Here is a 23,077-nt window from a genome sequence, read left to right on the forward strand (position 1 = left end):
ACTTTAGACGTGATTCCCTAAGAACTGAAGAGATGGAACACACCAACGATGTCCCCTTTTTTGAATTTGCTTGTGGTTCTTTCTGCCAAGAATGTTTTTCTCTACTTGGCTTCTGGAGTAACCCCTTCATATCCTGGGAGGCCTCACTTACAACAATACTTATGTTTCTTTATCCTTCTATGACCCACCTCTGGGTGGATTAATTTCACCTTTCCCTGGATTCCTATCATAAAGCACTCATAACTGCTACACCCTTTCCATTATACTATACACCTTTGTGGGGTGTACCCTTCTATAGTTTTAATCCTCTAAAGAGTTTTAATCCTGTTTGTATCCTAGCATTGCCTGGCCCTTGGAGAATGCCCCATAAATGTTGGTGAAGTTGGTTCCCAGCCCACAAAATTCATCAACATTTTCCTTTCCTATTTAGGATAGAAGAAAGATATTCAGAGGCAAGCAAGTTGCTAATATTAAAGTTAATGAGTTTGCAAACATTCCATTTACATTTGGATAGAGAGGAAATATTCAAGGCAGTCTTTGTTTTCCCAAAACCCTTTACCTGTCCCAGCTGCGATTAGTTATTTCAGAAAAGATTAATCTATCTTTAATCCAACTACATCACATATTTCTCACTTATTTTAAGCAGCCCAGGACACTTTCTGATTTAATGTTGAAACATGCAATAGCTTCTGTTTAAACATCACTTTATAACCAACAGATTTTTGTTTTCTCCCTTAATCAAATTTAACATAATCCTCACCATACCTCAAGGGAATGCACCTGGCCAAGAATATCCTGTGTTATTTTTTTTTTAAGGTGATGGAACTCCTGCTTAGTTCTGAGAGACTGAGGTTTTAAAATTTAAATTGAATTTAGCTTAGAGCTGGCTTCCAATGCTAAACCCTGCATCCGAGGGTTCTTTCGCTCTTTTTGACTTTCCAGTCTTAGCAAGTACCTTGAGAAAGTCAAGTCTGTGTCAGAGTTGGAAGAGTTCAGCCACAGAAAGTTTCTAATTTCTGAGACAGAGGCTGAGCTTCCTATGGCCCTGCAGAGAGCTATTAGAAGCCCTGGGACCAGGGATACAGAAGAGCAGGGGTCTGATCCAGTGGAAGGCCATAGAGTTCCTGATTTTGCAAGTTTTTCTGAAGAGGTTGGAAGATAGGTTGGGAGTGTGAGCACACAGTGAGAGGAGGAAGCAGTTGCCGTAGGCAGAGCTACCAACAACAGCAGCTCTAGCAGCAGGACTCAGAGGGGAGGGCCATTGCCAGCAGCTCCAAGCTAACAGTGCCCTCTTCTCCCAACTCAGCAGTAGCTCTGAGGCAGAGAGCAGCAAAACATGTGTCCCGAAAGGGATCTGTGTGATTACTCATACTGTGCAGTGTTTTTCCATTCTGCCCAGTAGATTTTTATGAAAGAAGTATAAAAGCATCAACACATTCAGACCATGACTCCAGCACCGTTTGGAGGTATGGGGGACAGACTCTGCCCCACCTCAGCAGCATTTACCCTCATTTCTCTCCTACTTCAAGTCACCTGGCTTGTCTTTGGGGAAAAGAGGGCAGGAGAAGAGAGTAGGTGTTGGAAGTTGTACTGATGGCAGGGTGTCTAAAGCTTGGTGATTTAGACCAATTGGTATGTTGGGCTTGCTTGAGGGACTTGGTCATTGTATAAGATTACTCACAACTTCCAGGACCCTTTTTTTTTTTTTTTTAATTACAAAATCTAATTCTACAAATTCGTGTGCCAAAATATAAATTGGCCTATTTTTATATCTTAAATTAATATCTTAAATATCTTAAATTAATTGCATCATCTTTCCACTGATGAGAAAATTTAATACTGGGCAATTCAGGGATGAACCCGATCCCTCAGTTTTTCTCCTCCTCCTTCTCTCGTTTGGGCACTTCTAATTTCCCAGGGACTCATGTAACATTAAGACCTTGTGGTCGAGTGGTTTTTGGTCTTTGGTCTTTGCCACATTTCCTCATGGCATTCCCATTTTCCCCTGGTATATCCAGTGAGAAGTGGGCATTTTCACCTGGTCTGGAGTGAGAGTTCTTCTCCTATCATTTTGCCCCCTCCTCAGGGAATAGGGAGGCTGCTTCAGACCCACCAGTCCTCCATAGCTGCCTCTTCAGGTCTCTGGGGTACATGAGAAAATTCCCCGTGCTTCCCCACAGGCACTTCAGGGTAGATCTCTGGTACCTAGACACTTTCATGACCCCTATCTGGCCTGTAGAGCACAGGTCCTTACTGATCTCTGAAACCTAAACATTCCTGAAATTTCTAACCTCGGCTTTCCTGAAAGTTGGCATGTGGTCAATAAGACAGGGTGCTTATTAGAAAACGTTGGTATCTAAGCTGGTTTCTTCTCCTTTTTAATTACCTTCCCTCATCTGCAGTGATGGACCCCCTCACCCAGAGAGGGTTGGTGGGTGGGGATCTGATTCTTCAGCTGCTCTCCCCAAGTCTGTTGTTCAGTTGCCAAGTAGTATCTGACTCTGCAACCCCATGGACTGCAGCATGCCAGGCTTCCCTGTTTGTTATGTTCATGGGATTCTTGTGGCAAGAATACCGAGTTGTTTGCCGTTCCTTGCTCCAGCGGACCACGTTTTGTCAGGACTCTCCACTATGCCCCTCCATCTTGGATGGCTCTGCACTGAATGGCTCATAGATTCATTGAGTTAGGCAAGCTCCTTCGCCATGACAAGACTGTGATCCAGAAAGGGGCCCCAAGCCTGTATCTATATGGAACAAAACTTTGATTTTAGAGTCTTTAAAAACTTGGGTTTTGATACTCAAAAACCAAGATTTTGGAACATAAAAGCCCCTTTCCCTGAAACAATTGCCTCTGACAATCATTTCAGAACACTCTCCTAAGACTCAAAAGCTATACGGTACTTTAGTATTTCTGTTATAGCAATCTTTCCTTGAGGTAAATGGGTATTTCTACTAAATGGAGGAGGGAAGGGCAATAAGGTTATTGGAGGTGGTGGGGGAACTGCAGTCAACACCCTAAATTGTTATCTTACCACACTTGTATTAAGTCTTTTCTCTGTCTTTGTGGTAGATGCCAGGAAAATCACTAGATTTCACATGAGAGATAATCTAGCAAGCTTTATATAGTATTGTAGCAATCATGAGGGGGTGAAATCATGGAGGATCTTGTCCCTTCCAAGAAGACTGAATCCCTGTTCCAAGGTATGGGATGTGAGTCCTGCTTGTTTAGATGAGTTTCACATTGCATTGGTCCCCTAACTTGCCCTAAGAGAAGGCTCCAGAAGAGGCCAAGATGCACCTTCCAAAAGAACCATTGCAAATCCCACCCTTCACTAGAGTTTCACCAGACCAGGCTGTGGAACATATCATTGGGATGGGTGTTTAGGCCAAATTTATGTTTTCACATCATCCTAAGAAACAGGTAGTTCTCAAAGAACTTTACACTAGAAGAGATGAAAAGAGATTGACTTACTAGGGAAAATTGAGAAAAGCCATTTCACATATGCATTTATTTTGCCTCCTGTGCCAGGAACTAATGAGAAGGAAGATAGTGATTGGAACAAATGACCACTAAAGAGTATGCAGATTGAAAGGAGAGTAAAGCCAAGGGTAGAACCCAGTGCCAACAATATTCGAAATAAGGGAATATTTAGAAGTATCCATCAGAGAAGTCTAGAAGTAGAGGAAGAGAGCCTGAACAGAAGATCAGCCAACATGTCAAAGAGCAAATGTCAAGAAGGAGCAAGTAGCCAACAGTGTCAAATGCCTTGGACAAGTTAAACAGGAGAACTGCAGATTAATTATTGACCTTAAGTAAAGGTGGTATCAATAGAATGATGATCTGGGGAATAAATTGTTGGGGAACAAAGGGCAGTAAAGCAGATGATGAGTGTAAATCATGATTTCCCAAAGTATGTTCTTTATTATCATTATGTCAGGCTACATGCTTTGAGAAGAGAATTTTGTGGTGGCATACAAAAATGACCAAAAAAATAATAAGTTCAAACCCAAGTGATTCTCTCATATTTTGTTTTTGGTTTTCTCATATGGCTGCTTTTGTGAATTCTTCAGAGACCTCTGCCCCATTGCTGGGACCCCCCCACCCATACCCCAGATATCCCCAGATATCACCCCTGACGAGGGTGATTTGATCACCCATGTATCTTGGTATCATTATTAACTAAGACCTGGTAGGAAGTCTGTGTGTGTTTATAACTTGATCAAATCATTAACTAAGACATTTGTGATGTCAGCATTTTTGGGTAGTTTCTCTTTTACTTCCAAACGATCAATTAATTTATTCCAACCATATGCAAAAGATGCTGGCCTTTGTAGTCGTGTTTCCATAGTAAGAGAAGAGGCTCAAATTGGAATTTAGGTATGGACTCTCAAGTTGGTGTCTGGTTCACAATAATTTCATGGCAATAATTCTCCATCTTTGGATTTTGAACCCCCATTATTTTAAATTATGATATTTATTTGCTTGTTGTTGTGCCTTAAGAATCCTACTTCTCTGAATCATCATGTTGTGACATTTCCACCTCAAATCATGATTGTTGTTGTTCAGTCTCTCAGTAGTGTCTGATTCTTCGCAACACCATAGACTGTATATAGCTGCCAGGCTCCTCTGTCCATGGGATTTTCCAGGCAAGAATACTAGAGTGGGTTGCCATTCCCTTCTCCAGGGGATCTTCCCACCCCAGGGATTGAGCCCGGGTCTCCTGCATTCCAGGCAGATTCTTTACTGTCTGAGCCACCAGGAAAGCCCACTCAAATCATGATGGAAGGATACAAATCAGATGAGAAGTATTTGCTGTTAGAGTTTTATCATACACTTTTTTCAGTAGAAATGCTAGCCAAAATATGCCTTTTACTGGCCACACTACATTGGAAAAATACTTTATCATTACACACTAATTTCCTTATAACCGTGCTTTTTAAAAGCCTGAGGTCTTTTTACCCCCACCAGGTCTATGTGTGTGTATTCACCTACCTTTGTTTTTATTCTATTTAGAGTTTCCAGATGGTTTTCTGGGTTCAGGAGTTTAAATATTGTGGGAGAGAATCATTGGCCTGCACCTGAAGGATACCGTGTCACTTCCTGCAACATTCTTCGTCCCTCCTTTCCCCTCTATTTCCCTCCTTTTTCCTCAGCTACCTGTATCTGACATGACTGAGCATTTCTCACCCTCAGCCTTGTGGTCTGCTCTCATACTTACCCAGCCCTCTCCATGCCTATAGGCTTCATGCAAGCAGCAAGTTCATCTCACCAATTTTTGAATTCCCGGAGTCGAGCACAATGCTATGACACATGGCTGATGTACACTGTTTTCCAAATGGGCGGATTCCACTTTGGTGGCCCAGTGTCAAGGCTTAGATTGGGAATATTCCCTGGGACTTTGGGGGCTTATACTCACATTCATTGCAGAAAATTGTATGTGTGTGTGTGTGTGTGTGGGCACACATGTGTGTATGCACATATATGTGTAAGGGTGTCATATTTAAGATGAAGGTAGGGAGACAATTCAAAGTCAGAGGAGAAAATTCCCTGGCCTTCTTTATAAATTGAACTGAGAGGGGTGTGAACTTTCTCCCTACTCTGAACTCCCTGTGCACTCATTTTAGCACTTAATTAGCATGTTGCCTTAAATGAAAGTTGCCCAGGATCATAGCAGGGTCTAATCTGCATAGTTACCTCAGGAATTCGGGGATGCCATGGCAGGTTATGTGGGGTTCTCTTCTCTCGAAGTCTACCAAGTCACTCGGGAGGAACTGTGATAGGAACTTTGGAGAACCCTGGGAAGGAAAGTGAGAAAGAAGTCTGCCCTGCTGTCCTTTGGGAAGGTGTTCCCAGGAAGTCAGAACATTTGTCCTGATGTGGGAAATGGTGGCCTGAACTGGACCTCAGATCCCATGATGAGGAGCAGATGAGCCAGGGTTCTGGTGGGTTCTTCTGAGATTTCACCAACCCTTCTCTGTCTGGCCCATCTTGGAGATTAGTGGAGTTGCAAACATTTGATGACAAAGGTCTGTCTAGTCAAAGCTATGGTTTTCCCAGTAGTCATGTACGGATGTGAGAGCTAGACCCTAGAGAAAGCTGAGCACTGAAGAATCGATGCTTTTGAATTGTAGTGCTGGAAAAGACTCTTCAGAGTCCCTTTGACTGCAAGGAGATCAAATCCATCAATCCTAAAGGAAATTAACCCTGAATATTCATTGGAAAGACTGATGCTGATGCTGAAGCACTAATACTTTGGCCACCTGATGGGAAGAGCTGACTCATTGGGAAAAAAAGCCTTGATACTGGGAAGGATTGAAGGCAAAAGAAAAAGGGAGCAACAGAGGATGAGATGATTAGATAGCTTCATTGACTCAATGGACAGGAATCTGAGCAAACTCCTGGAGACAGTGGAGGACAGAGGAGCCTGGAGCACTGCAGTCCATAAGAGCCAGACACAATTCAGCAACTGAACAACAAGCATTCAATAATTGAACCAAGATGCAAGGGCCATTCCGCAGGGAGGGAAGACCTCCTTTCACTTGAGGAAGAAGGTGCAGGCACCCTCAGTAGAAACAAATGGAGGAAGGCCCTGGGGGTGAAAGGCAGAGATGTAGGTGATGAGGGCACAGGCCAGGGCCTTGGTGAAGGAAGACTGAGGCCTGGAGACCATGACTCTTCTTTCACTACTTTCATTCTTTTGATCTGACAGAGGAAGTGGACACAGTAAGGCCCTGAAGAGCCCCCAGGCCACTAGTGGTAACACTGGTACATTTTGAGCCAAGGGGATTCTTGGTGTGGGCTTGAGTCAGCTCTCTCAGTCTGAAATGGACTGAGAAATCAAGGTGACAGTTCTTTAACCAATTCCTTTAATAAGTCTGTAAACGGCAAAATACCAAGTGGGAACAGCCCTTTAGGAAAGTCATCATAGCCTCAATTCCATGCCCAGGCTTTTATCTCTTGTTTTGTTGTTGTGATTATTATCATCATTGCCTCCCTCAGGCTTTCTCTGAACAAGTGGCTCCACTACCTGAATTTTTAAAAGCCCAGTACAACTGATATATATTAAACAGTTATATCTTTTAACCAACACATATAATTAAACATACAAAACATTCCCTCGCACCAGTTTGCCAAGACAGTTGCTGGGATGCAAATTACTGCCAGGCACATCCCCTATCTGTTTCCTTTCCAAAGCTTATTCTGCTTGTGGTGACTGGTGCTGCCTTTTCTCTTTCCTCTTGCTTCCCACAGCCCTGATAGGGAACAGGGCATGGATAATTTTCCGATCATCTGCTGCTTTTGATTATCTGCACCATTGCTCCCCAACATTAGCATGTATAATCAAGCATTGACTTTATATGTGTCCATCATGCATCCTCAATGATGTCCAGAGAGGTCAGAGGCGCTGTGGGATCTGTTCAGTGCCTAGAATGGTGCTGAGCAGACTGAGAGTGCCCTGGATACACTAAATGGAAGCCAGACTGGGCGCCAGATGGCAGCTCTTTGATTTGGCTCCTCTAGGGTGTATTTATCAAACTTGAGTCTGAGCAAGCTCCGGGCATTGGTGTAGGACAGGGAAGCCCAGCGTGCTGCAGTCCATGGGGTCGCAGAGTCAGACATGACTGAGCAACTGAACTGATACTGGGTGTTTTTAACCACAATTCAAATCCACTGGGATTTATATACCATTTTATAACCCATGGTCTTCTGATCTTGGTATGAAGAATGTGCTGGAACAGCTCTTGACTACAATTCACATTAATATTAAAAGCTTCTAACAGTGGACAGAGGCAGAACTGAACCAAGGTTTTCTATCCCAGGCATTGGGACAATTCAAGTGTGTTAGTCAGTTTTCCGTCTCGCCTGTGACAGTAATGTCTAATGGTCCCCTACTAGTGTCATTCTTTTTATTTCTCTTTCTCTCTGGAATGTTATTTTTTTAATGTAAATACCTATCTAGGGCTATTTGCATTTAAAGAATATAACATTCCAGAAAGGAAGGTAGATAGGTAACATAGTGTGTAGTTATTAGCCCCTAGTGTAAGTAAGCTTAAGAACCAAATTAAATTGGGATCTTTAAGATGGAAACTTAGGAAGGGATTAAATGTTTGTTTACATATCTATGACTATCTGAGATGGCAGAGGAGGGAAATGAACTTTCAGTGAGGAAGGTCCTTAGGGAGTAATGTGGTCCCAGCTTTCACTAAATGGTTGTCAGTATGTGAGGTGGGGTGTGGGGGCCAGGAAGGTTGATAGACTTCAACTTTAAAAGCAAGGGAAATCAAGTATAGTTTTCAGGTACCATCTTAAGGGGAGCCATAACATTAGCCTGGAGAGCAATGCTGTAGAAACTTTGAAGGATTTCCTAAGATTTGTAACTTCATTATTGTATTTATTATCACTGTTAGTGTTTTCGGCTATGCTTTTTTTCTTTTCCTACAGTTGTTAGAAATAAACCCTTAAAACCAAAAAGACCTTTATGGTTATCCTGGAGGAAAAAAAAAAGAGCTTGACAGACTAACTCTGACACTACTGCCACATCTTTGGGGTAAAAACCACATAGGTGATCAGTGAAATGAACTTTTTCAGGTGATAAAAATATTCCGTACCTTGTTTTTAGTGTTGTTTAAATGCATATACAATAGTGGAACACCTAAGGTCTTGCATTCTTTTGCAGGTAATTATACATCAATAAAATATTTTAAAAATAATTGAAAAAAAAAGGTAAAGAACAGAAAGGGGAGCAGAGGAAATGGACTTAAAAAGGACTCCGGGCTCAACAAGAAGGGCCCATTTGGTGAGAGAAACCGAAGCTTGCTACATTTGCCGGAAGCTAGAACAAAGCCATGCTGGGCAGCAGGTACTGGAGAGAACAGCAGGGAGAGCGTGGGCTGGGAGAAAGGACAGAAGAAGAGTTAGCCAGAAAGTAACTCTGTCACCCCAACCCCCGTGCTGATCTGTCCAAGACTGGCTCCAACAAAGCTCGAAGGAGTCATCTTCCATGAGGGCCAGGGGCCTCAAAGGGGAGAGAAAGCTCTTGATTTCAACTCCAGGCATCCATTTTCCTTCTTGATATGAATTTAGATCACATTTCAGCCAGTGTTCTTCTGCAGAAAACAGTCTTTGTGTTAAAAAGAAGGTTGGCTGAAGACACACTTGGTATTTCCAGTGGCATTTCTGCCTATCCAGTTTAGGGTGGTCTTAGCCCCATCGCTGCCTCGCCACTCTGCCTCAGGCAACTGAAGTTGCTGGATTTAATCTATAAAGTTTTAACTGTGTGGCACCCCAACACTGCACATCCCCAGATGGATGGAACCACATTCCTGGTACTGATTTGAATTTGCGAGGAATGGAGATGAAGTGTTTTTGGTATTGGGTCATAGGATGCTTCCTTGATGGCTCAGATGGTAAAGACTCTGCCTGCAAGGCAGGAGACATAGGTTCAGTCCCTGGGTTGGGAAGATCCCTTGGAGAAGGGAATGGCTACCCTCTCCAATATTCTTGCCTGGAGAGTTTCATGGACAGAGGAGCCTGGCAGGCTATAGTCCAAGGGGTTGCAGAGAGTCAGACGTGACTGAGCGACTAACTTTCATATGACACGATGCTGTAGAGGATATGGGGGCAAAGAGGTAGCTCTCATCCTTTTCTCTCCCATGGGTTCAAATCCCTGATGTACTGCAAACACATATTTGTTCTTAGGCAGTGAAGTCAGAAGATTGGTATCTCAATTATCTGCTTCACTATAGGATTCATGATGATTTTCCTTTAAAATAAAACTTCTCCTGAACAGGGTGAAAATATTATTTGGTTACCTAAGATCAGATTAATGTGTAGCTGATTGGATGTACAGTTTTCATCAATCTGTTGGTTGGCATGAATGTTTTGTAGCAACTTCTGATAAATATAATCCCCTTCTGACCTGGGTTGGGTAGGTATTTCAGGCTTCCATGTTGAAGCAGAGTGGTAGCCAATTATAACTTTAAATATATATACTTGCCAAATCTTGCAGTGGACTTTGGGTTTTTGTAAAAAGTGATATTATTAGCAGAGGCTGTAAAAATAAATGAGAGTGCACTCAATGTCATTCATAGAGTGACATCCTTTTAAAACTAAATGATGCTACAACACTCCACCGTACTTTTTCCTGGAGGCATCTTATGAAATCAGCTTTTAGATGGCCTCCCCTGGTTGGATGGAGGCTAGATTTGGACCCAGTATAGACCCTGTGGAAAATATAGATGTTCATTTGCTCCGCCCCTTAGGAGAGAAACTGAGAAACTGAAACCTTATAAGATCTGCCTAAAATGGTAGCAAACTAATTAAATGGAAAAGCAGAGTTATAGAATAAATCCAGCCTGGTACAAAGCAGGCTATGTGTAGGAGGGTGCGGGGGAGCCCAGCAGAGGGGTGGAGAGACAGTCAGGCCAATTTAGCAGAGATGGCGCCATGGCAAATTTGATGAAGGCACCCTCAGAAGTAATTGTCACTGTCGCTTTTGAACCCCTTGGAAAAATAACCTGAAGCACCAAGAGAAATGAATTTCCCCTTAAGTCACTAAGTGAAGAGCTCCTCAAAATGATGATTTTATTCCTCACAGAAGAGAGAGAATAGCAAAGAAAGAAGTGGTTTTACTTTCTTTCTGCTGGGAATTTTGAATAATGAGGCTCTCAGGCAGGAAGGGAGGGCTCCCAGGAGAGAAACTGGGGGCAGGGGCTGGACACAGAAGGAACTCAGATGGGCCAGTATCTGGAGCAATCTCTCTCTAATTTCCTGCATGAGTGAGAATACAGCACAGGGCCATCAATCATTGTCAAAACTACCTCAGAACACCACCCTTCTCTGCGATGCCTCTCACTTCCTTCTTCCTTGCCTCCTCCCCTTTGGAAAAACCAGGTGTGTAATGTGTGACTAAAAATTTGACCTGCTCCTTGGATGCTAGGTAATTTTGTTGTTGTGTGTTGTTTTCTTTAAACTAGTCCTGTGCCAAAGCTTGTCTGGGGATGACTACTTCTTTCTCTTGAGTTTTAACACCTAGAATTCTTTTAGATTCACCTGGCAAACATTTATTGAGCAAGAACTATATTGCTGCATTAAAACCTGCTTGTAAATCCTTCTCACCAAGGTCTCAGTGGTCACTTGCTGGAAATGCCACCCCTTCTTGGGGTTATCTGCATTTTCAAAGGGGCTTCCGTGGCAGCTCAGCTGGTAAAGAATTTGCCTGCAATGCAGGAAGACCCCGGTTCGATTCCTGGATCAAGAAGTCATTTTCAAAGACCTTGTAGATTTAGGTTGTAGGCAGGAAGTTGCATTCCAGTCCGAGAGAAGAGAGATTGCTAGTGGTGATTTTTGTTGGGAGGACATTTGCGACTAGAATCTTGATAGTGGCAGGAAAGGAAAGATAGGCATCTCCTTCCTTCAGAAAGGTGACCTCTGCCCACTCCCTCGGAGAGGAGTGAGGGAATAATGAGGCTGCATTGTGGTAGGAAAAGCACGTTACTCGTCTAAGACTGACTGGGGTTTTTGTTTTGAAATCATGGCTTCATTAGTCCATCCCTGTCTGTCTCCTTGATCTTTTATTTCAGTTTCTGGCAGGTTAATCAGGAGGCTGTAGCTAAATCATGTATCGTCTGCAGGACACTGGTCACCCACAGACACACCGCCGAGCATGAGAGCTGTTTGGTGACATGGGTTCCTTTCTGCTCAGGTTGCCGTATCACTGAGTCCCACAGCTGCTGGTTACCATGAACACTTCCTTGCGGTTTTGTTCTCAGAATGTCACAGTGACCAGCTTGCAGGTGGCATCCTACTGGAGAGGCTGGCACAGATTTTAAACTGCTCTGCTGCTTGTACTGATTTTTCCCTTATTTACTGCTAAGGATAGACAATGAATCTTCCTCTCTCCTCCTCCTCCTTTCTTTCCCCATGCATCAGGCTTCTTCTGAGTCACTCACGTTCCGGAATCAGAGAAAGAAGCATGTCCCTAAAGGCTAATCCTGGGATTTCTAGGTTTCTTTGGACTCAGATTCTGCCAGGAGCAACCTGAGCCCTGTGGGTCTCGCTGACTCCTTTCTCATTCTGTCCCCCAACTCCTGTCCCCTCCCCACTCTCTCCTGACTTTCTAGTCCTTCATAACATTCTGGGGACCACCAACCTCTGAACGGTCTCATGGTCCTCACCTGTCTTATTGCAGTTCATCAGGAACAAGCTGATTTCATGTTGAAATAAATGAGTTTTTCAGGGGTGGCAAATTGCACTTGTCATCTGTCACTGAAAATATGAGTTTGGGATGAAGCTGAGAAGAGCTTGTTTAGATTTGTGGGGTCTTGAGGAATGTATGTGATTTACTAGAAGAAACAGCTAACATAATGAGCTCTTCAAAAGTTCAGAGAGAATCCTCTGTCTGGAGCCACCTAGAAAGGGTGTTACTTCTGTTACAGGGAGTGAAACATGAATGGAATAGAGGAGGATGTGGGCAAGCAAACAGTTAATATGTGAGTTACTTTGTGCAGTGCTCATTCAGTCTAGCACCTGAAGATGATGGATACAGCTAACATTTACCTGGCATTTATTTCATCTCAGGGAGTGTTTCAAGTATTATACATACTGTTTCATTTAATCTTTGTACCTATGCTACAGTGAAATACCAGTATTATCTCACTTACAGAAATGAAGTCCTTTGTCTAAAATGATACAACTGGTGAGTGTTAAACCAAACTTTGAACCCAGACAGACTGCTCTAAGACATTCACTTTTAACCTGTGTTAATTCCACTCAATGACCATACTTCTTTCTCAGTGCCCTTTGTAACACTAGCATGTTGCTGTTGTTAAGTCGGAGTCGTGTCTGACTCTTTGTGACCCCATAAACTGTTGCCTGCCAGGCTCCTATGTCTATGGGATTTGCCAGGCAAGAATACCAGAGTGGGTTGCCATTTCCTTCTCCATGGGACCTTCCTGACCCAGGGATCTAACCCATGTTTCCTGCATTGGCAGGTGAATTCTTTCTGCTGAGCTATGAGGGAAGCCCTTAATGGTAGCATACTATAAACTCAATGCGTATTTACTGAAAGGAAGTATTTGTTCAAGAAAAAAAAACAACTGTTAGATCTCATCAGAGGAGGGTGTGAAGGATGCAGGATGCTGTCAACAGTGACTTCATCTCCTCAGGACTATAGTTTCAACTGGGTGAAGTGCTGGGTGTGGGATTTTACACAGCACTGTGGAAAGGATCAAGATGTCCCACCCCTGTCTCAAAGGTCAAAACCTCAGTTAGGACATAGCTTCTCCATTCTAGCCACTCCACACTCTTTACTGTTATTTCTTAGCCACACCTCCACACATTGGCTTTTGTCTGCATTGATTAGAATGTGCCCTTCTATTTGTCCCCAGGACAACTCGATCATTGTTCAAAGATCACCACTCCTCAATCATTTTCTCTGACCCTCCGTTTGTCCTCTTGATTAAGAAGTAGCTATCTTTTCACATTTCAATTTCTATAGTTGTTTAGGTGACAAAGGTCCATATAGTCAAAGCTATGGTTTTTCCAGTAGTCATGCACAGACGTGAGAGCTGGACCATAAAGAAGGCAGAGCACTCAAGAATTGATGCTTTCGAGCTGTGGTGCTGGAGAAGACTCTCGAGAGTCCCTTGGACAGTAAGGAGATCAAACCAGTCAATCCTAAAGGAAATCAACCGTGAATATTCATTGGAAGGGCTAATGCTGAAGCTGAAGATCCAATACTTTGGCCACCTGATGCAAAGAGCCAGCTTATTGAGAAAGACCCTGATGCTGGAAAAGATTGAGGGCAAGAGGAGAAGGGGGCAACAGAGGATGAGATAGTCAGATGGAATCTTCGACTCAAAGGACATGAGTCTAAGCAAACTCCAGGAGATAGTGAAAGACAGGGAAGCCTGGAGTGCTGCAGTTCATGGGGTCGAAAAGAGTGGGACACAGCCTAATGATGGAACAACATCCTTTGACATTTCAGTTTCTATAGTTCTTTATAGCCAATGTTACCATTTCACAATGTAACTGTCAGTTTCCCATCTGTTTTTCCCACTCAACAATGAGCTCTTTGCAGGCAGAATCATGTTTTATTCACCCATGTATCCACAATACCGAGCACAGAGCCAGATGTATACTGGGCACTCATTAATACATGTGGTCTACAATACAAACTGGACATCCTGCTAGTTATATTTCTTTTTAAAGCTTCAAAAGCTTAGTAGTTCTGCCAGGTGTTGAGGGCCAGAACCGTTGCAGGGCATGCGTTTACCTGTACCTCTTATCTTAGCTGGCCATTGGTTACTTCATCCAAGGGATGCTCAACTTGATTTAAAGGTGCAGGATTAAGGAAGAATATGTCAGGAACTTGACTAAATGATTCTCTTAATGTGTCAGCCCATTGAGCTGTCCTTTCAATTTTTAACTGTTCCATCAGCCAAACAGCTTACTCAGCTTTTCAGAGACCTATTACTTGATCTGAAAACACTGACAACATTTTGGCTTCCAATCTGACTTTAAGCCTGTTACAGATAATGTGTTTTCTCTGGATTAGGTGAAGCATCTTGGTTGTATTGGAGAAACATCAGTTATGTCTATGTCTTGGCTAGTATCAGCCAGAATTGGGAGCGTGCCAGCTCTCACATCATTGCTAACAGACTCCTTAATTAACCTGCTAAATCTAACACACAATTCACTCTTGTTTTAGAAATGAGATGCAGAATATGCACTCTTTTTTTTCCCCACTATGTCTTTTTAAAAATTTGTTCAAGGTTGTTAGATAGTTAAATTCTCTTGGGCTGTGAGTTAAACCAGTTCAGAAAAAGCGAGGATTTGAGAAATACCCAAATGGGTTTGTTTTCTTTTGACAAGACTTACTGTTGCCATGTTTGCTGCTGCTGCTGCTAAGTCGCTTCAGTCATGTCCGACTCTGTGCGACCCCATAGATGGCAGCCCACCAGGCTCCCCCGTCCCTGGGATTCTCCAGGCAAGAACACTGGAGTGGGTTGCCATCTCCTTCTCCAATGCATGGAAGTGAAAAGTGAAAGTGAAGTCGCTCAGTCGTGTCTGACTTTTAGCGACCCCATGGACTGCAGCCCACCAGGCTCCTCGGTCCATGGGATCTTCCAGGCAAGAGTACTGGAATGGGGTGCCATTGCCTTCTCCATGTTTACCCCTTGGTAATTGAGTTCTTCCCCCTAATATTTAAAGCAATCAACTCACTTAATCTAAAGTGTCTACCTTCCTTATAATGTCTCCATTTCCATAAACTATTATTTGTAATATGAAAGGCTGGAGAAGCCTTTTAAGGGAGTTTTCTTTTTACAGAGGTCTGTACATTGAGAGTAGAGGCTCTGGCTTTTCGTGTTTCTTGGACTATGCATACACATGCCTCCGTTTGTCATGCCTGAAATAAACCTGCTACCTGTATTTTTTACTTCATGCTTTGCACATAGTGCCCAAATTGCTACTCCTTGGGAGACTAAGCCAAGGACATTGTGTTCCATTTTCATGATGAAATGCAGATTTCCCATTGAACCTAATCAACCTTCATTTCAAAAGGTTGACAAGGTGGATACTTAAAGAATTCAGTTGGGTAAATTTATGGTACTGAAAAGAGTCCATTCCAAGAATATTCTCTGTTTCCAAGGCTATAGAATTTTTATTTGATTGTGAATTAAATTACATTTTCATTCACTTCAAGTTCTTGCTTCTCAATTTTGTGTCCCTCAAAGAGAGACAAACTTGTCGACAGTCACATTGGTCTCTGTAATATTTTGGCCCAGATTGAAAAGATCTACAGTGTTTTTTCAGTCTTTAATTTTACTTTCTATTGAAGTCTAAGTAATTTACAATATTACATTAGTTTCAGGTGTGCAACATAATGATTTGATATTTTCATACATTACTAAATGGTCACCATGATAAGTCTAGTTACCATCTACTTACCATCTATTGTACACAATTATTATATTATTGACTCTATTTCCTGTTCTGTACATTACATGCCCATGACTTGCCTACTTTATAACCAGAAGTTTGTCTCCTAATCTCCCTGTCCTGTTTCACTCATCGCCCACCCCCTCTTGCAAGAGCTTGTTTGTTCCTGTATCTATGAGTCTGTTTCTGCTTCATTTATTTATTCATTTGCTTTATGGTTTTCTAGACTGCATATTTAAGTGAAGTCATGCAGTGCTTGTCTTTCTCTGCCTGACTTATTTCACGTAGCACAATGCCCTCTTGGTCCATCCGTATTGTTGCAAATGGCAAGATTTCAATCTTGTTGGTGTCTGAGTAATTTTCCTATTTTTATGTATACACCCATCTTTTGCACTCATCTCACACGCTAGTCAAGTAATGCTCAAAATTCTCCAAGCCAGGCTTCAGCAATATATGAACCGTGAACTTCCTGATGTTCAAGCTGGTTTTAGAAAAGGCAGAGGAACCAGAGATCAAATTGCCAACATCCACCGGATCATGGAAAAAGCAAGAAACTTCCAGAAAAACATCTATTTCTGCCTTATTGACTATGCCAAAGCCTTTGACTGTGTGGATCACAATAAACTGTGGAAAATTCTGAAAGAGATGGGGATACCAGACCACCTGATCTGCCTTTTGAGAAATCTATATGCAGGTCAGAAAGCAACAGTTAGAACTGGACATGGAACAACAAGACTGGTTCCAAATAGGAAAAGGAGTTCGTCAAGGCTATATATTGTCACCCTGCTTATTTAATTTATATGCAGAGTACATCATGAGAAACGCTGGACTGGAATCAAGATTGCTGGGAGAAATATCAATAACCTCAGGTATGCAGATGACACCACCCTTATAGCAGAAAGTGAAAAGGAACTAAAAAGCCTCTTGATGAAAGTGAAAGTGGTGAGTGAAAAAGTTGGCTTAAAGCTCAACATTCAGAAAATGAAGATCATGGCATCCGGTCCCATCACTTCATGGGAAATAGATAGGGAAACAGTGGAAACAGTGTCAGACTTTATGTTTTTGGGCTCCAAAATCACTGCAGATGGTGACTTCAGCCATGAAATTAGAAGATGCTTACTCCTTGGAAGGAAAGTTATGACCAACCTAGATAGCATATTCAAAAGCAGAGACATTACTTTGCAATAAAGGTTCGTCTAGTCAAGGCTATGGTTTTTCCTGTGGTCATGTATGGATGTGAGAGTTGGACTGTGAAGAAGGCTGAGCGCCGAAGAATTGACGCTTTTGAACTGTGGTGTTGGAGAAGACTCTTGAGAGTCCCTTGGACTCCAAGGAGATCCAACCAGTCCATTCTGAAGGAGATCAGCCCTGGGATTTCTTTGGAAGGAATGATGCTAAAGCTGAAACTCCAGTACTTTGGCCACCTCATGAGAAGAGTTGACTCATTGGAGAAGACTCTGATGCTGGTAGGGATTGGGAGCAGGAGGAGAAGGGAACGACAGAGGATGAGATGGCTGGATGGCATCACTGACTCGATGGACGTGAGTCTGAGTGAAGTCCAGGAGTTGGTGATGGACAGGGAGGCCTGGCGTGCTGCAATTCATGGGGTCGCAAAGAGTCGGACATGACTGAGTGACTGAACCGAACTGAACCCATCTTTTTATCCATTTATTTATCAATAGACACCTTGGTTTCTTCCATCTTGGCTATTGTAAATAATGCTGCAGTGAACATAGAGGAATATATATCTTGGAAAAATCTGCAGTCTTGAATCAAGGTTTCCATCACATGATTTTTATACCAGTTGATAGAACTGAGATTTTTGGATGGAAGACCATGGTATCTTTGTGGTCAGAAAGGGGAACTACCATACTTTGAGTTACTAGCCATGTGCCAGGGACTGTGCTAGATTTTAACATATGAGAAATCATTTTTAGCAACTCCATGAGTAGCTGCTATTGTCACCATGACACAAATAAAGGTATCTGAACTCAGAGAGGCTTTTAAGCTCTTTGCCTAAAACACAAATACTAAATGGAAGAGTCAGCATTCAAACAGAAGCTTGTTTTTCTCCAAAGCAGTCACTTTCTCTTTATTCAACCAAACTCATCCTTGAAAATCCTTGATAGCATGGGAAGGCCACAAGTACTTAGAATACTAAAAGGGCCAAACTTTTACCTACTTACCCTTGATGTAACCTTAGAATCCCTCTTAACACAGTATTTAAATAACCATTACCAGCCAATTAGTGTTATTATGCAAGTTGAGAGCTATTTGCTATTACTTTCTCTAAAGTTATCTCCAAATTCTGAAAGTATGGACTTTGCTCCTTGATTGTAAAGATGAAAACCCTAAGCCACTCTGCCAAAGAAGCAGCTCTAATGACGGTGGGGATGCTAGCACAGAATTCTCAAGTATGAAGTCCCAATGACGTGGAGAAGTAAGGTGGGTGTCAGCAGAAGGCACTGATGAAACAAACAAGAGACACAGAACAAAATAGTCTTGTTTTTTTATTCAGCCAGTTCTGATTTCCTTCTTATATGAGGTTCATTAAACCTTCAAACTATCCCAAAAGTGTATAACAACCAGATTTCTCTCCAGTCGAATTCAATCTTTCAGGTTAATTTAAACATGGTGTATAATCATGCACTAAATCATTTGTACATGATCACACACTTCTCATATAGTTTGCCCATGCTCCCTCACATCATTGTATTCAGTGACTCGCCCAGGATCCATTTTCTCTTTTCTAGCTCACACCAGCATCCCCTGGTGTGATCACATCATCTCTCACTCTAGCAGCCTCAGGATCCTAGTCATACAGCTTGTGCATCAGACCCTCACCAGCCTGGAAGATTTCTCCAGGATTCAGGACATCCTACACTATGTGTGGTGTCTACAGCTTGAGTCACAAGGTTGAACAGCACGGTTTATAGATAACATGAATAGTAAAAATACATGGTGTTTTTTTTCCCTCCATACACACACACAAACTTTAGAATGCTTGACAGAGTATAGCTGTATAATGAGAAGGTTTATTTCCCACCTTTAACTAAGCTTGCTTCATAGCAGAGTATACTTGCTTCAACAGCAAGGCCTCAGTTTTTCTTAAGTCTAGGATAGACTTGGTGATGTGAAGTTGAAGGTACAGCCCTGGAGCCAAGGAGGATAGCTTTGCATAATAAAGAGGAAAGATGGTTGAAGGTTGGAGTCCAGGCAAGATCCAGGAGTAAGTAACAGGCAAAAGGGCAGTTGTGCAATTATTGCAGCAAACCCCCAGGATTGACATGGCTGAGAAGGGAATTTGAGGTATAGATAGATTCTAGTGGGAACGTTTAAGATATTTGTGGTGAGAGGGAGCTCAGCTTGGTGCTCTGTGATGACCTAGAGGGGTGGAATGGGTGGGGTGGGAGGGAGGTTCAAGAGGTTCATATATGTATATGTATACACATATACATAAGTATGTGTCTACTTATAGCTGATTCACATTGTTACAGAGCAGAAATGAATACAACATTGTAAAGCAATTACCCTCCAATTAAAAATAAACATTAAAAAAAAAAAGAAGTTTGTGGTGAGATGTATGTAAAAGTCCAACTTATGACTTGTTGATGCCAGCCCCTGTCTTAGGGTCATTGAACTCCTTTGGAATTTGAAGAGGTTTCAACTTCTACAACCAGGATAAAGCAAAAATAGAAGGAGCTGTAGGAAAGGCAGTGCTAGAGTCGGGGAGCTCACATGTTTTCAGAGAGAGACATTTTTGAGTTTGTGTGGGATTATTTGAGTTAAGGTGTCTACACTATTAAGTATAGCCTTTCCCACCCTAATATTCCTTGTCTGAAGCATAGAGCCCTGAAAATTATTTGAGGAACTCTTTTCTCAGTTTCCTCAAAGTTTGTATAACTAGTATTATTCTAGATGCACTTAGAGGGGCTTAGTTAGTACCTATTGGCTTGGCCAAAAAGTTTGTTCGGTTCCCCATACTCTCTCACAGGAAAACACCAAATGATCTTGGCCAACCTGATATATTAAACACTTCAGAGCAAGAGCTGACCAACTACTACTGGAGGCAGGCCAGTGCCTGATCTTGTAAATAAAATTTTATTGCAATGTGGCTACTCTTATTTGTTTATATATTACATATGGCGGCATTCATGCTATAATGGTAGGGTTGAGAAGCCGGGACAGAAAATCAAAGGTCCACTGTTTTGTATTCTTTCATGAAACGATCACTTAGGTGCTACCACAAGAGGAGACAGAGGAGAGGCCCAGGGAAACAAAGTGCATAATGCTTACAAGTCTTAGAAGCAGGAGGCACAACGTGCGCACATGGTCACATGACTAGGGTGGTCAGGAAGCAGAAAACAGGGGTGAAGGGTCAGGTGTGATTGCTCTGGTCACTTGCCAACTTTACTATTAATAGGGTTTCTGTTGGGAAGGCAGAGCGAGTCAGAGTGAACAGTTTAGCGTTGGTGAGTTTGCATAATTTCAGCAGGCTTTGGGCTATTGCTGTGCTGGGCCGTGTGCTTAGTCACTCATTCATATCCAACTCTTTGTAACCCCATGGACTGTAGCTCGCCAGGCTCCTCTGTCCATGGGGATTCTCTAGGCGAGAATACTGGAGTAGGTTGCCATGCCCTCCTCCAGGGGATCTTCCCAACCCAAGGACTGAACCCAGATCTCTTACATTGTAGGTGGATTCTTTACCATCTGAGTCACCAAGGAAGCCCAAGAATACTGAAGTGGGTAGCCTATCCCTTCTCTAGGGGACCTTCCTGACCCAGGAGTCAAACCGGGGTCTCCTGAAGGTGGATTCTGAGGTGGTCTCTAATTATCTGACATCTGGTTCTGGGATAGTTAAGGCAGAGATGTATTTCCTCCAGAGGTTCACAGAAGCCAGTTTCTGAAGGGTAGCATATATACCTGGCTGGGCCCTTTACTTTTTCTAAGAACTGGCTACTCCTGAGAGGGACAGTCTCTCCCCAACCAGAAAGAGTTTTTTAAGATGTTAAAACATCATAATATGAAGAAAATAAAAAATACGTGCAGTGCACCCACAAAACCTAAATTATGTTCTCTCTGAGCCTTTAATAAAGTGTGCCCGCTTTAGAGCAGTAGATCTTCATTGGGTCTTAATATTTTTAGGGAGCTCTGGTTGTGAAAAGCTGACCTAGTACATCTAGTAGCATCTTAAACAACCAGCTTAGAACTGAGTCTGGAGTGTGTCCTCATCAGGAGTGCCAAACTCTCAGATGTACACTGCCAGGGAATCGGGATTAGCTCTACAGACGATACTGGCTTCTGCCAATGACTATACCGGAGACTTAGTCATATCTGGAAGAATCTAGACCCAAAAGGGAAATTTCATAGTTGCAACTTTGCCAGGATGCCAGTCAGTTTATATACCATGACCTATGAATTTAAAGCCAGCTGGGGAAAAAAAAAATTCTTTAATGGCAATGGATTTATCAGAGCTTAGGGGAAATTTGAATCTACATGTAGTCCCCTTTCTCAGAAAAACAGAGTTCTTCTTATGTAGAAATATGCAGTGGTGGCAGTCACAAGCATCACTTTTATTTGAGAACTCTTTTTTTTACCCATCCTGCATATATAAAACCTCTTACTTTGCCTTTCTTTATTGGAGTCTTTGTACCTGCCTCCTGAGAGCCACATCTGGTGTGGGCTCTGTTTAAGGAGATTACCTCTTTGAGGCTTTCTGTGCAGATATTTATCAGTCCTGTGGCCTCAACATTGCTTTTCCCTCTGGCATTATTTATCCTAAGAAATCCATCATTTAAGAAGATTTTGACCCTTGCCCTGACATCCTTTTAGCCAGAGCATTACCCTGGGAAAATGCCTAAAGACAGAAGCTGCAGTTGACATTTCTGAAGTCTGCACCTCTGAGCACATCTGCCATGTGATTCTTATTTTCCCCCTATATCTGCGTGTAAATGTTACAGGCTTTAAGTAACATTTCTTTCCCCCATATTTTTTTTTTCCTGCAGTCATGGGATAGGCCTCCAGTGCTTCATTTTCCTTGCTAATTCTCCTATGCCTTTTAGAAAGGCTCAGCTGAGGTTCCGACAGTTTAACCTCCTTCTGTAGTTAGTTCCTTTCCTTCTCTACCACATGGAAGGTCGGCAGCATTTACTAGACTAAGTGCTCTCTTTTCTCTCTACTTTTTGATTTCTAGCCCAGACAGGAATCATACTCAAATATTTAACCTTCAGTATAGCACAGGCACTGACCAATCAAAAGAGAGGCTGGCTGTAAATAAGGCCTATGGGCGTGTTGTTACATACCTGTGCCTTCTAGCTAAATATCCATCCGGCCCCAGATATTGGCTTTTTAAAAATTTATGCTTGTGTATTTTTTTTTTTTTCTTATGGGAACCCTCACTGTGAGACATGAAAAGTTGGTACATTCTGATCAATAACATCATCTATTGTTCAAACAAATCCTCTTTACCTTCTACCCCCAAGTTGGTTAACCTTACCCAAGAAGTATTATTGCAGCATATCAGCATCTAAGGCAGTCCAGGACTCACTTTTCTGTAGTTTCCCCCAAGTCCCTGTTAGGATGCTTTATTTGTTCCCCACATTCCGTTGGAGGCCAAATTTCACACAATTCTGAGCATACTTCAGTAGCTGTATGCCCGCAGTGGGGTGCTGGAGTGGGCTCACATAGGCTTACAAAAGCTAGTCGTGTGCATCTATTCCCCAACCCATGTTCAGTGATACTGAATTCCAAGTTTGAAATTGGCCATGGAAGCAGTATTCATATCACAGAAATTGGCAAATGCTACCAATAAGGTTAGGATTTTTTTCAGAGAGTGGGTTGTTATATATTAACCATCACAAAAGTGCATTCCTACCTACACTAACTGTGTTACCTTGAAACTCACAGCAATATATGCTATGAGTATTTATGCTGGTCTTTTTAAAGTTATCTATTTTTCCCCCCCCTTGAAATCCTTTTCTATAGCTATCACAACTTTGTAGAGTGGTTCCTCGACTCCATTTAAAGACTAACTTCAGCTTTAAAATGGGCAGTTCCTGAATCCAAGCTCCTTTGAGGGAAAAATGACAGGTAAGACTGCACTCTTATTCTCTTGTTCTGTGGGGTTTCTTTGGG

General features: G+C 42.4%; 1 long non-coding RNA gene across 2 annotated transcripts in view; it reads left to right on the top strand.

Moving 5' to 3' along the window:
* The window catches only part of LOC147356310 (uncharacterized), a 567,448-nt gene that overhangs the window by 540,678 nt on the left and 3,693 nt on the right, over nucleotides 1–23,077 (top strand). For both annotated transcript variants that reach the window (XR_015142699.1, XR_015142710.1), the window contains one exon: nucleotides 22,928–23,032. This is a non-coding gene — a long non-coding RNA (uncharacterized LOC147356310). The remainder of the gene's footprint in view (nucleotides 1–22,927; nucleotides 23,033–23,077) is intronic.

Source organism: Bos grunniens, chromosome 16 (assembly GCF_055505025.1).
Source record: "Bos grunniens cultivar Pamir isolate PY7600 chromosome 16, Bosgru_T2T1.0, whole genome shotgun sequence".
NCBI classification, from domain to species: Eukaryota; Metazoa; Chordata; class Mammalia; order Artiodactyla; family Bovidae; genus Bos; species Bos grunniens.